Source organism: Haliotis rubra, unplaced genomic scaffold (genome assembly GCF_003918875.1).
Source record: "Haliotis rubra isolate DU_JTF1 unplaced genomic scaffold, ASM391887v1 Scf1113, whole genome shotgun sequence".
Classification (NCBI taxonomy): Eukaryota; Metazoa; Mollusca; class Gastropoda; order Lepetellida; family Haliotidae; genus Haliotis; species Haliotis rubra.
Window position 1 is genome coordinate 130,884 of NW_025765019.1, and position 14,611 is coordinate 145,494.

At 45.3% G+C, this 14,611-nt stretch overlaps 1 protein-coding gene across 2 annotated transcripts in view; it reads left to right on the forward strand.

Moving 5' to 3' along the window:
• The first annotated feature begins 1,729 nt into the window (after positions 1-1,729).
• LOC124288775 (protein Wnt-5a-like) overlaps positions 1,730-14,611 on the forward strand; it is a 117,878-nt gene continuing 104,996 nt past the window's right edge. The window contains exon 1 of one of the 2 annotated variants that reach the window (XM_046725305.1): positions 1,730-1,903. The gene's annotated coding sequence lies outside the window, so the exon portion shown is untranslated. Of the gene's footprint in view, positions 1,904-6,757; positions 6,852-14,611 lie in introns of those variants that run through there. The other variant, XM_046725312.1, reaches the window with a different exon arrangement.

The window sequence follows — 14,611 nt, forward strand, 5'->3', positions numbered from 1 at the left end:
AGAGTGATAAAGTAATGATGTTACTTTCTGTTTCTTGAAGGGTGATAAAGTGATGATGTTACGTTCTGTTTCTTGAAGGGTGATAAAGTGATGATGTTACGTTCTGTTTCTTGAAGGGTGATAAACTGATGATGCTACGTTCTGTTTCTTGAAGGGTGATAAAGTGATGATGCTACGTTCTGTTTCTTGAAGGATGATAAACTGATGATGCTACGTTCTGTTTCTTGAAGGGTGATAAAGTGATGATGTTACGTTCTGTTTCTTGAAGGGTGATAAACTGATGATGCTACGTTCTGTTTCTTGAAGGGTGATAAAGTGATGGTGTAACGTTCTGTTTCTTGAAGGGTGATAAAGTGATGGTGTAACGTTCTGTTTCTTGAAGGGTGATAAACTGATGATGTTACTTTCTGTTTCTTGAAGGGTGATAAAGTGATGGTGTTACGTTCTGTTTCTTGAAGGGTGATAAAGTGATGATGTTACGTTCTGTTTCTTGAAGGGTGATAAACTGATGATGTTACGTTCTGTTTCTTGAAGGGTGATAAAGTGATGATGTAACGTTCTGTTTCTTAAAGGGTGATAAACTGATGATGTTACTTTCTGTTTCTTGAACAATAAAGTGAATTGGTGAGTTGAGTTTAAGCCGCTTTGATTATTGCTGTATTTAGGTCAGGTCAACTTCGACATCTGCCAGAAAAGCTGGACGTATCGCAGACGTTTCCAACTTGGGTGAAGCATACGAGCGTGGGAATGGTGTTGACATACCAGGAAACTAAGAGAGCAAACAGAGATTCGAACTCCCCACCGCATGTCCCAGCGTGTCCACGGGTCACGAGATACGGGTGTTCAACGATTAGGGGTCCCCCTATGCAGTGAAGATCGTTCTGTCCTTGAATTTCAGCAAGTAACAGACGTGTTAGCGTCAAGTGACGCTCAATTGAAGGCTTCGAATATTATAACCTTCTAATATGGCGTTTTGTTGACCAATAATGTTCTAGGTAGGTTCGTTGACCAGCTCCATGTGCGTACAGTGTGTTGTGGACAAGATGAAAGAGCCACAGCTAGTTGTTGTAATGATTGCATGTGACTGGACTGAGGCCATCAGTTCGGTTTCCGTCACACAAACACCACTTTACACAAGTATATTTACGCAATAATCACACGCCAGTCCAAGAGGAAATGGTCCAATTTAAACCAAATCCGAACGCGACCTGGTCATTATTGAGCTTATTATCAGCCTATTACTCGTAGCTACTTCATTCAGCCGATTACGTTTAGACCGCTGGCTAGAAACTGGCGAGAAATCGCCTCAATTAAGAAGGTATTTTCGGCCCTGATCTTTGTTTCTCCAAGTCAAAGCCCCACTGTCCAGCCCCCTGGCAACTCGGCCCATCCTTTTATCAACATTCTGCGTCAAAAGATTATGCTCTTAAATTGGTTTTCCGATACCTGCTCCAATAGTTTCTCCCACCCCCATCGGCTAGAACATATTACCCACATGCACGGACCAGACACATGCATAGCGTTTGGCCCCTTACTTCGGCTTATTTAGCTGTCAATATCGCTTTATTATCATAGGTGTAGGTTACACTCCATTCTTCCGACACGCCGTCGAAGACAGCCATTGACAATAGTGTTTCGGCGGCGACGGTATATTATCCAATCAGAGTGCCGAAAAGGCCCTGTCAATCAAAGTCGGCCGTCAATCATGAAATGCCTTCTAACGCATGGAGCCGGACCGCTAGAAGTAGCCCGGCGTCACTGGATCACAGGTGGACGGGTACACCACGGGAGTATTGAAACTTCGGGACTCGTATACCGGCACTCGTATTGTCCATGTGAGGATTACGTGTGTGTGCATCTGAACCACGCAGGATGCAATAGCCAATCTACTGGAATTAACACGGTAAGGAGACAGGCAAACTTGTGTTTACTTCTATGTTGATCTTTGACTTTACCGAGGGGTCCAGTCGTTTCCGCTGGTTCATTGCTTTTCTGTAAATGTGACTCCCCGCTTTTGATTAACTCCAAGTTGTGTGTACGACATGTTGTGGGCAACTGACAACCATCGCACCTACTCGGTTTCACATTTAGGGGATAAATGTCACAGCGCATAGGCGTGATTATAATATTTGAGACAGTCGGCAATGCAGGGGGTCTGAATGAGAAGTCGGGTATAAACCTCCACATATCTAGCAGATCTAGCGAAGTACATTACCCCACTGCTGTGTCCGTCCCCGGGGTACTGATGGCTTGTAGGTTTTGTACACTTAAGTCAATCAAGACAGACTCGCGCCATGCTATCGATTTCAGTGCAATGGGTGTGAAGTAGAGCTGCTTGAAATGCGCGACCACGAGAGTACGTTAACTAGAACCGCTTCACCTGTGTAATGAATTAAAGGTTAAACATTCCGTACAAGGATTTTCATAGATCAGTTGTTTTAGAATGTTTTTCGCACCTGAGTGGTTATTGTAAGGGGTTATTTCAAATAGTCACTTGCCACAGCATTTTTTTTTCAATGGAAATGACACCTATTACCCAACGTGAGTGGTGTTGCTGTTGGCACGGCTGGTGTTATGGAGGACACGCACACATCGTACGGAGGACTTTAATTGATAGCTATATACATACAGATAAGGGGAAAACAAACACACGGTCACCCAGACGCTTGTTTAAATCCACACTATTTGTTTGTTGAATAGACTGTTATCAATGGTTTAGACCGCTTGATCAACAAGAGTACAAGAGATCCCCGCTATATGAAACTGTTATTGTAAACCCACGGTACCTATTGGAGTTTGATTACTAATCAATATCCAGGAAATGTCTATTTCAGTGATATTACCCTGTTAACAGGTCCTTGCAATATTGACAAGGTATGTGATTACTACTAACAAGCGGTACTGATACAAGCTTTATACTGATAGGTAGTGGGAAATCTGTCATTTAATATCGCTGCCTATGACCATGCTGATATACACGCGATATCCAGTCAAACCTGACACTTGAACAGAGCGAGTTTATATTGATACATACTACCCTTCCGAGTTACAATACTTTAATGTGTAAACTTCATTCTGATTGCAGAAACAAACTAAAAATAAGATAGACTGTTATTGCTAACGTATTCCAGATAATTTGCCGTAGTTGATCGCAGTATGTCTACCCCATCACAAAACAATGACGGTTTGAACTGTCCAACTCACCACGTGCTCCTGACATAGCAATTCTACCAGTGACTATAGGTGTGTGTGTGTCGGACTTCACTGACAGGTAAACAGCGAGACAATACGACTGTTAGGTTCGGAGATATTGACAGCAGGATGGGATGCAGGTGCACATTTTACGACTGAAGTATTTCGTCCGACCCGTGACAGTGATGTGTGTTAGATAAAGGCACATATAACGTGAGAAGTGAGATAAAAACAGGGTAAGACACAGAGCCAAGAGGCATCAAGATGTGCAAGTTATGCGGTGTTTCTATTCAGGTATAAAACTGTCATTCATAAGTTTTTAAAGCAGTCACTGGCAACGCAACACTGTCTCTTTCTATTGCATGTAACATATTTTGAATACTAAGGGGGGATTTTAGAGAACTCCGCAGAGAGGGTACAGGTGATACAAGTGTAGCATTGTGTACGGAAGCTTGCAGGAGTACTGTACGGTGACAGTGTTTGACATCTGCACATGACGGTGTTGTAATACGTGCCCGCTACACTCTGCAACTTTTGACATGATGCTGGAGTGGGTACCCCTGGTTACTAGGCGCCCCATCATCAGCCGTGATCCACAACACTGGTAACTCCAGGGGCTAGTATACCTTGGTTTGTCTGACCTGTCCAAATCACGACCATCAACTTGTAAAATCAGAATTCACGATCGCCAAAACGCTAAGGTCGCTCTGTGGGGGCGATGTCCGAAGTTACTGCCATGTGGTGCACCATCACTCGTCCCCACACCTGTTGTCGATAGCACTATCCGCGACGACGTCATCAGTTTCCAGTTTCAAGGGTAGTAATGCGACTATAAAAGTAATCGCCGTGGCGTGGTTTGAGGGCGAGGGACAGGGGCGGGGCAGTTCAGAGGTGAATGTGTTTGTTCAACTCAACATCAAGAGTATCACACTCTTGTCTTTACACAGTTAACCGAAACATAATAGAAGCTGTGATTGCCAATTTCCACATGTGTGGCAGCTATTTTCATAACACCATTGACCATCGATGTGAGTCGCCCGCTACATCCACAGCTACAATATGCACATGTCGATATATCTGATACTTCGACACACAGATGGTATCTGACACCTTCCCATGTTTAAGTCGAATTATCCACTGTATGACATCACCGTGACGGCGACGTGGTCCATGGATCGGCTAGTCCGATGGATGTGGATACGCATGTTGGAAGTCAACATAAGGCCTCTGTACTATCCTGGGTTAGGTCTGATTTAGAACGATGTCCTGTAGATGAGAATCGGGGAGGTAACTCAGGCAGTAGAGAAGGGCATGTTGTGACCACTGGTCGCCTCACAGTGCTGTACATATACAAATGTGTGTAGCAGAGGAAACAGGTGCCTCTCATCGCCGACAACATGACTTACACACACAACCAAAAGCCATGTATATCCCCCAACCATGGCGTCTTGTCGACTGAATACACAACATATGTAAAGTAAGTTGGATCTGCGGGACTGTAAAACAGCAGGGATGACATTAACGGAACAAACAACATTGATAACAACACATTATTTTGCAGCAATCAATGTGAAACGATTATCAGATATAACTTAATGAAACAGAACCTGGACGGAATGATCAGTTCTCACCCTGATCAGCTTGTGTGCGGGACAGCAGCAGTGTCATGTTCCAACATCAGGATCTGTACGCTGCTGCGGTTACTGTATGCTTCTATACATGTTTGTGTGGGAGCATAAGACAGTGTTTGACATTGTTCACAGTCTCTGTAGGTGTATGAGAGTGTATGACTGTGTATGACAATGTATGACTGTGTATGACAATGTATTCTGTACGACGGTGTATGTCTGTATGGCAGTGTTGGGACTGTGTATGACGGTGTATATCAGTGTATATCTGTGTATATCAGTGTATGTTTGTGTATGTCTGTGTATGTCTGTGTATGTCTGTGTATGACGGTGTATGCCAGTGTATGGCAGTGTTGGGACTGTGTATGACTGCATGACGGTGTATGTCTGTGTATGACAGTGTATGTCCGTGTATGACGGTGTATGCCAGTGTATATCTGTGTATGACTGTGTATGACTGTATGGCAGTGTATGTCTGTGTATGACAGTGTATGTCCGTGTATGACGGTGTATGACAGTGTATGACAGTGTATGACGGTGTATGTATGTGTATGTCTGTGTATGACTGTATGACAGTGTATGTCTGTGTGTGACAGTGTATGTCTGTGTGTGACGGTGTATGACAGTGTATGACGGTGTCTGACGGTGTATGACTGTGTATGACAGTGTATGACGGTGTATGACAGTGTATGACGGTGTATGACTGTGCATGACGGTGTATGACGGTGTATGAGAGTGTATGACAGTGTATGACGGTGTATGACGGTGTATGACGGTGTATGACATTGTATGGCAGTGTTGCCAATGTTTGACAGTGTGTGGCTGTGTTGGGGGACCTCGGGCGTTGGTAGCATGCGACTGTGACAGCATGACTGTGTGGTAGCATGTATGACAGTGTGGTAGCCAACATAAGCTACACGTATATGTATACAGACAACACGCAGTCAGGAGCGGCACGACGATTACTTAGTCAGTCACTAATGGTGAGTTAAACGTAAATGATGCTTTGAGCTGGAGTACCTGGCCCCCACGCGTGTTCAGGTATAGGCGCTCTCCGTCTAGACAAGGTGAATGAGGGCCGCTGCGTCTATCTGGACATTTACGTCTTGTTCGCCATGTGCTGCACCTATTTGCCGACCATAAAGTTGATCATTAATATTTAAAAGATTTGTTAGAAATGGAAGTTTTCCTCTCAGTGTAGCTAGAGTAATTACAAGCTTCCCGTGAATGTCGTTGTATCTCTTTGTATCAATTATGCTAATTTTCGTGTTTGCGATACCTTGGGGGAAACTCTTTGTTTGTTATTGTAATTCCTAATGTGGCCGTGTTTTACCATGGCTGAGATCTTTGCATCATTCAACGTCAGTACAAAACGGATTTGGCAAGGATGTGTTAATGTTAGTAATGTGTCTAATTTTAACTTGTCTATTCACTCACTCGTTTGACATGTGCTGTATGTCAACCTCTGACTTAATGCAACCTCTGACTTCATGCAACATGACTGTATTTTGCCGTCCCCTCTTGGTCGGGGGCATGGCCTATATTCACATTCCGGGGTACTATGAAGTCGGGTACATGTGTATGTTGGTTGAACTTGTCTATCCGCTCAACGTCACTCTGTCCGTTAACATCAGCGTAAACGTCAGCTACGTGACCAGTGGCACCTGCTACATGCCCCATTCAGCAGCTAACTGGAATCTAGTAGCTGGACAACGACATTAGAATTGATGTCGAAACGTCGGCTTTCTCAGAATAAAGACGTTGTATATCCACAAAATGTATCATCATTCCACTGGAATCCAGCTTTACAGCCGCTGTTGTGGAAGTCAACTGTTGTTGCCATTAGACAAACTGGCTGAACCCGTGACAACAGTGTGGACCCATACAACATGTATTTCACATTTACCACCGTCGTTGTTTCATATTGCCATGTTCATTTCACATGCTGAAGCCATATCCACGATACGAACAATATCCTTGGGGAGAGGAGATGCTGAACACAAACAAGCCTGAATCCCAACCTGCCCAAAGGTCAGTGAAATAGACCTGTCCGGTCTGTAGTTGGGGATACTGTACACCAGCTTCATTGTCCATCTCTATTGACCACTGCCCAGACAACGTATGGGGCGATGCTGCAGATGTTGATATTTACACTGATGAGTGGTCAGTCTTTATTTTGACACCTGGTAAGCGGGAAGCGATTGATATGGAATCTACCGGTACTTGTCTGTGCTGGGCACGGGGTGGGTACACTGGTGTAGGTGTGGAGCCACAGGAGGGTACACGGGTGTAGGTGTGGAGCCACAGGAGGGTACACTGGTGTAGGTGTGGAGCTACAGGAGGGTACACTGGTGTCGGCGTGGAGCTACAGGAGGGTACACTGGTGTAGGTGTGGAGCTACAGGAGGGTACACTGGTGTCGGCGTGGAGCTACAGGAGGGTACACTGGTGTAGGTGTGGAGCTACAGGAGGGTACACTGGTGTCGGCGTGGAGCTACAGGAGGGTACACGGGTGTAGGTGTGGAGCCACAGGAGGGTACACTGGTGTAGGTGTGGAGCTACAGGAGGGTACACTGGTGTCGGCGTGGAGCTACAGGAGGGTACACTGGTGTAGGTGTGGAGCTACAGGAGGGTACACTGGGTGTCGGCGTGGAGCTACACTGGGTGTAGGGTGGAGCCACAGGAGGGTACACTGGTGTAGGTGTGGAGCCACAGGAGGGTACACTGGTGTCGGCGTGGAGCTACAGGAGGGTACACTGGTGTCGGCGTGGAGCTACAGGAGGGTACACTGGTCGGCGTGGTAGTACACTGGGTGTAGAGCTACAGGAGGGTACACTGGTGTAGGTGTGGAGCCACAGGAGGGTACACGGTGTGTAGGTTTGGAGCTACAGGAGGGTACACTGGTGTCGACGTGGAGCTACAGGAGGGTACACTGGTGTAGGTGTGGAGCTACAGGAGGGTACACTGGTGTAGGTGTGGAGCCACAGGAGGGTACACTGGTGTAGGTGTGGAGCTACAGGAGGGTACACTGGTGTAGGTGTAGAGCTACAGGAGGGTACACTGGTGTAGGTTTGGAGCTACAGGAGGGTACACTGGTGTCGGCGTGGAGCTACAGGAGGGTACACTGGTGTAGGTGTGGAGCTACAGGAGGGTACACTGGTGTCGGCGTGGAGCTACAGGAGGGTACACTGGTGTTGGCGTGGAGCTACAGGAGGGTACACTGGTGTCGGCGTGGAGCTACAGGAGGGTACACTGGTGTCGGCGTGGAGCTACAGGAGGGTACACTGGTGTAGGTTTGGGGCTACAGGAGGGTACACTGATGTCGGCGTGGAGCTACAGGAGGGTACACTGGTGTAGGTGTGGAGCTACAGGAGGGTACACTGACGAGATTCGGTGACTCTGCTCTGGAGGGATAAAGGTTGTCTGGCTAAGTAGCTTCAATCTCTCAAGGACCTGCTTGTTATCTTTGTAGTTTCTTATAGCCACCCTTAAGTCATGTCTTCAGACTGGGTTGGGTGGTTCGTACTTAATGTACACTTTCAAACCCCCTGTCCTGAGAGAAGGGAGCCCTGATGGCAGTCTGTTAGTGAGGAAGATAGCTGTGATGGCAGTCTGTTAGTGAGGAAGATAGCTGTGATGGCAGTCTGTTAGTGAGGAAGATAGCTGTGATGGCAGTCTGTTAGTGAGGAAGATAGCTGTGATGGCAGTCTGTTAGTGAGGAAGATAGCTGTGATGGCAGTCTGTTAGTGAGGAAGATAACTCAGATGGCACTCTGTTAGTGAGGAAGATAGCTGTGATGGCAGTCTGTTAGTGAGGAAGATAGCTGTGATGGCAGTCTGTTAGTGAGGAAGATAACTCAGATGGCACTCTGTTAGTGAGGAAGATAGTTCTGATGGCGGTCTGTTAGTGAGGAAGATAGTTCTGATGGCACTCTGCTAGTGAAGAAGATAGTTCTGATGGCAATCTGTTAGTGAGGAAGGTAGCTCTGGCTGTAATCTCTTACTGAGAGGAGACACCTCTGGTGATAGTCTGTTTATGAGAGGAGATCTAACGGTAGTCTGTTAGTGATAGGAGAGGGCTCTGTAGGAACAGGTCCTTTATGAGTTTGAATTCTGTTTACGTGATTTCTCTTCTTTACGTGTGTTTGTGTGGCATGTTTGTCGCTTTGATGCCAACTTCCAAGCGGATATCAGACGCCACCCACTGTGTCCTGCATGGATGTGAACCCGTTCTGTGATGGGAGAAGGCTTGGACCGCTGGACTACATTACCTGTCCACGGCCTAGTGATGGAAGACATGGTGATAACTTTCTCGACAACCCTGAAAGCCCCAGGAGTTGCTTGTGTAAGGGGACTGGGAGATGGCTACCTAGTTCATCTACTTGGAAGGAATTTAGTATCATACAGTCGAAACCAATTTATCCCTTTTATACTCCAGACAGTTGACCCAGCAGTGGTTGCACAGTATGTGAGCTCCCGACGAGGAGTTACCTTGCATTTCGTACTCTTTGTAGTAAATATATCGGCAGATTACGCTGCAGTGTGTGCACATAGGTGACGTCTTCTCAACCTAACAGCACAATTAGCGAACATATACACGCGGGGCGCATCTAATACACATTTCGATTAATTTTGGTATTTCGTCAGCGTACAGTTTCTCCACTTGCTGGGCGGGTCGTGTGTGAGGTCTTTGTTGTGGTATTCCAATTTACTTGTCATTGTAGAAGAAATGAAGAGATCTTGTTTAACGCCTCAGTCAGATATGGGACGGGAGACAAACTTCAGAAGAGCCACGGCGTCAGCGTACGATGACGTACACTCCTTCAGGTCACACTGCCTTATACAGTCAGCGGTGATGGCGGGTTTGTGGTCACGGAACATTTTCTCGCTGGCAGACATATAATTCTGATAATTGGTCTGTGGGACGTTGCAATGCATTCGCTCGGTCGACGTTTCGGATTTGCTCAAAGCGGTTCATGTCGCTTAGCATAGTTGTATCCCGTAGTTGTACCAGATCATATCATTAGTTGCTTCCCAGAGTCCGCCTGTTTATGATTCCTGGTTTGTCAGCGGTCGTTGGTCTAACGTCAATGGGAAACGTAGAGGCATCTGTCTCTGGCAGCACCCAACTCACACTCATCACCCTGAGCAGGTTCGATATATCTGTACAACCTTCAATGGGAGAATGTTATCTCATCGATATATCTGTACAACCCTCTATGGGAGAATGTTCTCTCATCGATATATCTGTACAACCTTCAATGGGAGAATGTTATCTCATCGATATATCTGTACAACCCTCTATGGGAGAATGTTCTCTCATCGATATATCTGTACAACCTTCAATGGGAGAATGTTATCTCATCGATATATCTGTACAACCCTCTATGGGAGAATGTTCTCTCATCGATATATCTGTACAACCTTCAATGGGAGAATGTTATCTCATCGATATATCTGTACAACCCTCTATGGGAGAATGTTATCTCATCGATATATCTGTACAACCCTCTATGGGAGAATGTTCTCTCATCGATATATCTGTACAACCCTCTATGGGAGAATGTTCTCTCATCGATATATCTGTATGACCCTCTATGGGAGAATGTTATGTCATCGCTATATCTATATGACCCTCTATGGGAGAATGTTCTCTCATCGATATATCTGTACAACCCTCTATGGGAGAATGTTCTCTCGTCGATATATCTGTACAACCCTCTATGGGAGAATGTTATCTCATCGATATATCTGTACAACCCTCTATGGGAGAATGTTCTCTCGTCGATATATCTGTACAACCCTCTATGGGAGAATGTTATCTCATCGATATATCTGTACAACCCTCTATGGGAGAATGTTATCTCATCGATATATCTGTACAACCCTCTTTGGGAGAATGTTCTCTCATCGATATATCTGTACAAGGATCTCTGGGAGAATGTATCTCATCGATATATCTGTACAACCCTCTATGGGAGAATGTTCTCTCATCGATATATCTGTACAACCTTCAATGGGAGAATGTTATCTCATCGCTATTTCTGTACAAGGATCTCTGGGAGAATGTTCTCTCATCGATATATCTGTACAACGCTCTATGGGAGAATGGTATCTCAAGTCATTTGGAAGATGAATTAACACTTATGTTGTAAAAAGAAAAAGGAGTTTGTGGTTGTTTTTCAAGGTAGCGCACATGTGAAAGGACAGGGTTACTGCGCGGACAGTCTACATCTAGGAAGACACAGTATTCAGACATTAACTCGGAGCGATAACAAGCAACAGGCACCTACTAGAGTTTTACTAAAACTGAATGACGTATTGAAATCAGCTCGTGACAAAATCAGATGACAGGAACCCTACAACCACTGCCCCCATGGGTGAAGGGACACATATGATCAGAACACTTACAGCCATGAAGACGAAGGATCACAAACCATCAGAACACTTACAGCCACGAAGACGAAGGATCACATACCATCAGAACACTCACAGCCACGAAGACGAAGGATCACATACCATGAGAACACTCACAGCCATGAAGACGAAAGATCACATACAATCAGAACACTCACAACCATGAAGACGAAGGATCACATACCATCAGAACACTCACAGCCATGAAGACGAAGGATCACATACCATCAGAACACTCACAGCCATGAGACAAAGGACGAAGGATCAACATCAGAACACTCACAGCCATACCATACCAGAACACTCACAGCCATGAAGACGAAGGATCACATACCATGAGAACACTCACAGCCATGAAGACGAAGGATCACATACCATCAGAACACTCACAGCCATGAAGACGAAGGATCACATACCATCAGAACACTCACAGCCACGAAGACGAAGGATCACATACCATGAGAACAATGAGAAGGATCACATACAATGAGAACACATCAGCCATGAAGACGAAGGATCACATACCATCAGAAACACCACACACGATGACGAACACTCACAGCCATGAAGACGAAGGATCACATACCATGAGAACACTCACAGCCATGAAGACGAAGGATCACATACCATGAGAACATCACAGAACACACCGTCGGAACACTCACAGCCACGAAGACGAAGAAGGATCAGAACACACAGCCATGAAGACGAAGGATCACATACCATGAGAACATACAGCCATGAAGAGATCACATACTCATGAGAACACCACAGCCACAGGATCACATCCGAACACTCACAGCCATGAAGAGAAGGATCACATACCGTCAGAACACTCACGAAGACGAAGGATCACATATCATCAGAACACTCACACCACGAAGAAGACGAAGGATCACATACCATACCATGAGAACAGAACACACTCACAGCCATGAACATGAAGGATCACATACCACGAGAACACTCACAGCCATGAGCACGAAGGATCACATACCATGAGAACACTCACAGCCACGAAGACGAAGGATCACATACCATGAAGACGAGAACACACTCACAGCCATGAAGACGAACGATCACATGCAATCAGAACACAAAGCCATGAGGACGAAGGCATACCATGAGAACACTCACAGCCATGAAGACGAAGGATCACATACCATCAGAACACACTCACACAGCCATGAAGACGAAGGATCACATACCATCATGAGAACACTCACAGCCACGAAGACGAAGAGCCATGAAGACGAAGGACACATACAATCAGAACACTTACAACCATGAAGGAAGGATCACATACCATGAGAACACTTACAGCCACGAAGACGAAAGATCACATACCATGAGAACACTCCACAGCCATGAAGACGAAGGATCACATATACCTCACAGCCATGAAGATGAAGGATCACATACCATGAGAACACTCACAGCCATGAAGACGAAGGACACCATCCATGAAGACAGAACACTCACAGCCATGAAGAGAAGGATCACATACCATGAGAACACTCACAGCCATGAAGACGAAGGATCACATACAATCAGAACACTCACAGCCATGAAGACGAAGGATAAGATACAATCAGAACACTCACAGCCTTGAAGACGAAGGATCACATATCATCAGATACAAGCAGAACACTCACAGCCACGAAGACGAAGGATCACATGTAATTAGAAGACTCACAGCCACGAAGACGAAGGATCACATATCATGAGAACACAATCAGCCACGAAGACGAAGGATCACATACCATGAGAACACTCACAGCCATGAGGACGAAGGATCACATACAATGAGAACACTCACAACCATGAAGACGAAGGATCACATACCATCAGAACACTCACAGCCACGAAGACGAAGGATCACATACCATGAGAACACTCACAGCCACGAGGACGAAGGATCACATACCATGAGAACACTCACAGCCACGAAGGCGAAGGATCACATACCATGAGAACACAATCAGCCATGAATACGAAGGATCACATACCATGAGAACACTCACAGCCATGAAGACGAAGGATCACATACCGTCAGAACACTCACATCCAAGAAGAAATATGATGGCAAACGTCGGGGTAGAAGAAGGATCACATACCGTCCGAACACTCACAGCCATGAAGACGAAGGATCACATACCGTCAGAACACTCACAGCGAAGAAGAAATAAGATGGCAAACGTCGGGGTAGACAAAGGATCACATACCATCTGTGCTCATACACAGAGACACACCACCACTGCATCAGGCTAGGGATATTGAACCAGTATGACGTAATGTGAATTAGTGAAGTTTCAAACACCAATATGTTTTCCAGCAAAAATATATTACCTTCTGAAGATTTATTTTAAAAGGTGAAATGTAAACCGTAATGTTGAAGATGTAATGCACAAAAGCAAAGAGCACACGATATTGTCAATAAAACAATGAACGCATCGACGGTTTTTGACCAACGGATTCGGATCATTCGAAGTTTATGGGATGTACTTTGTCAGACGGAATTGAACCGTTCGATCCCATGTTTAGCACAGGTCCTTTACTGTGTGCCTGGGTAAATATACAGCCTCTTCATCGATGTGTATGTAAACGATGTAATACTCCACACGATCACGTGTCGTTGAAATAGATATGGTAAAATGCCAACCCATCTTGTTAAGGACTTTATTTCACACACTCCTTGACAGTACGTGCATCACGGCTCCCCACAGCCTCTTTCATCGCACCGCCCTCGCTTTAAACCACCCCTAACCCTGAGTGGGTTTTTTACAGAACATATTTGAAAGCTTGTTGAATTGTACCCCTTATCGTTATCAAGGGTGGGGCTGGGTATGGCAAAGGGGACGGACACGTTTAACCCGTGTGGCCGCCTGACTTCTACTGGATTTGACGCTTGTATAGAATGTGGTTGCTAAAGGACCCGACTGTCCCCTATTATTGTACGTATCATGTCAATATTTGTTGATTCTATGTCAAGGATGAGTTGTTGACTAAGTGTGATGTTGTACATTGCATGTAGGTTTCCATCTAGGGGTTGTATGTTGCAAAGGCACCGGATGTCTTTCAGGAGTAGCTGACAGGTACTCTCTACCAGCAAAACCGGGATATTTTGTTACGGTATTTGTTGAAATGTATACATTTCAAATATGCCAGACATAGTGTATTTCTCAATCCACCGAATGCCATATCTGGAGATATTATGTTGCGGATAATGTGTATTCATTGAAATCATGATGAAAATGTTTCATATTTCTCTAAAAAATAAGCGTTTCAGTTGAAACTGTATGGCAAAAGTAGGTTTCATTTCAATCCTCGGACTGTAGAGGGTTTGTTCAATCTTCCATTTCGGTAACTCATCCAC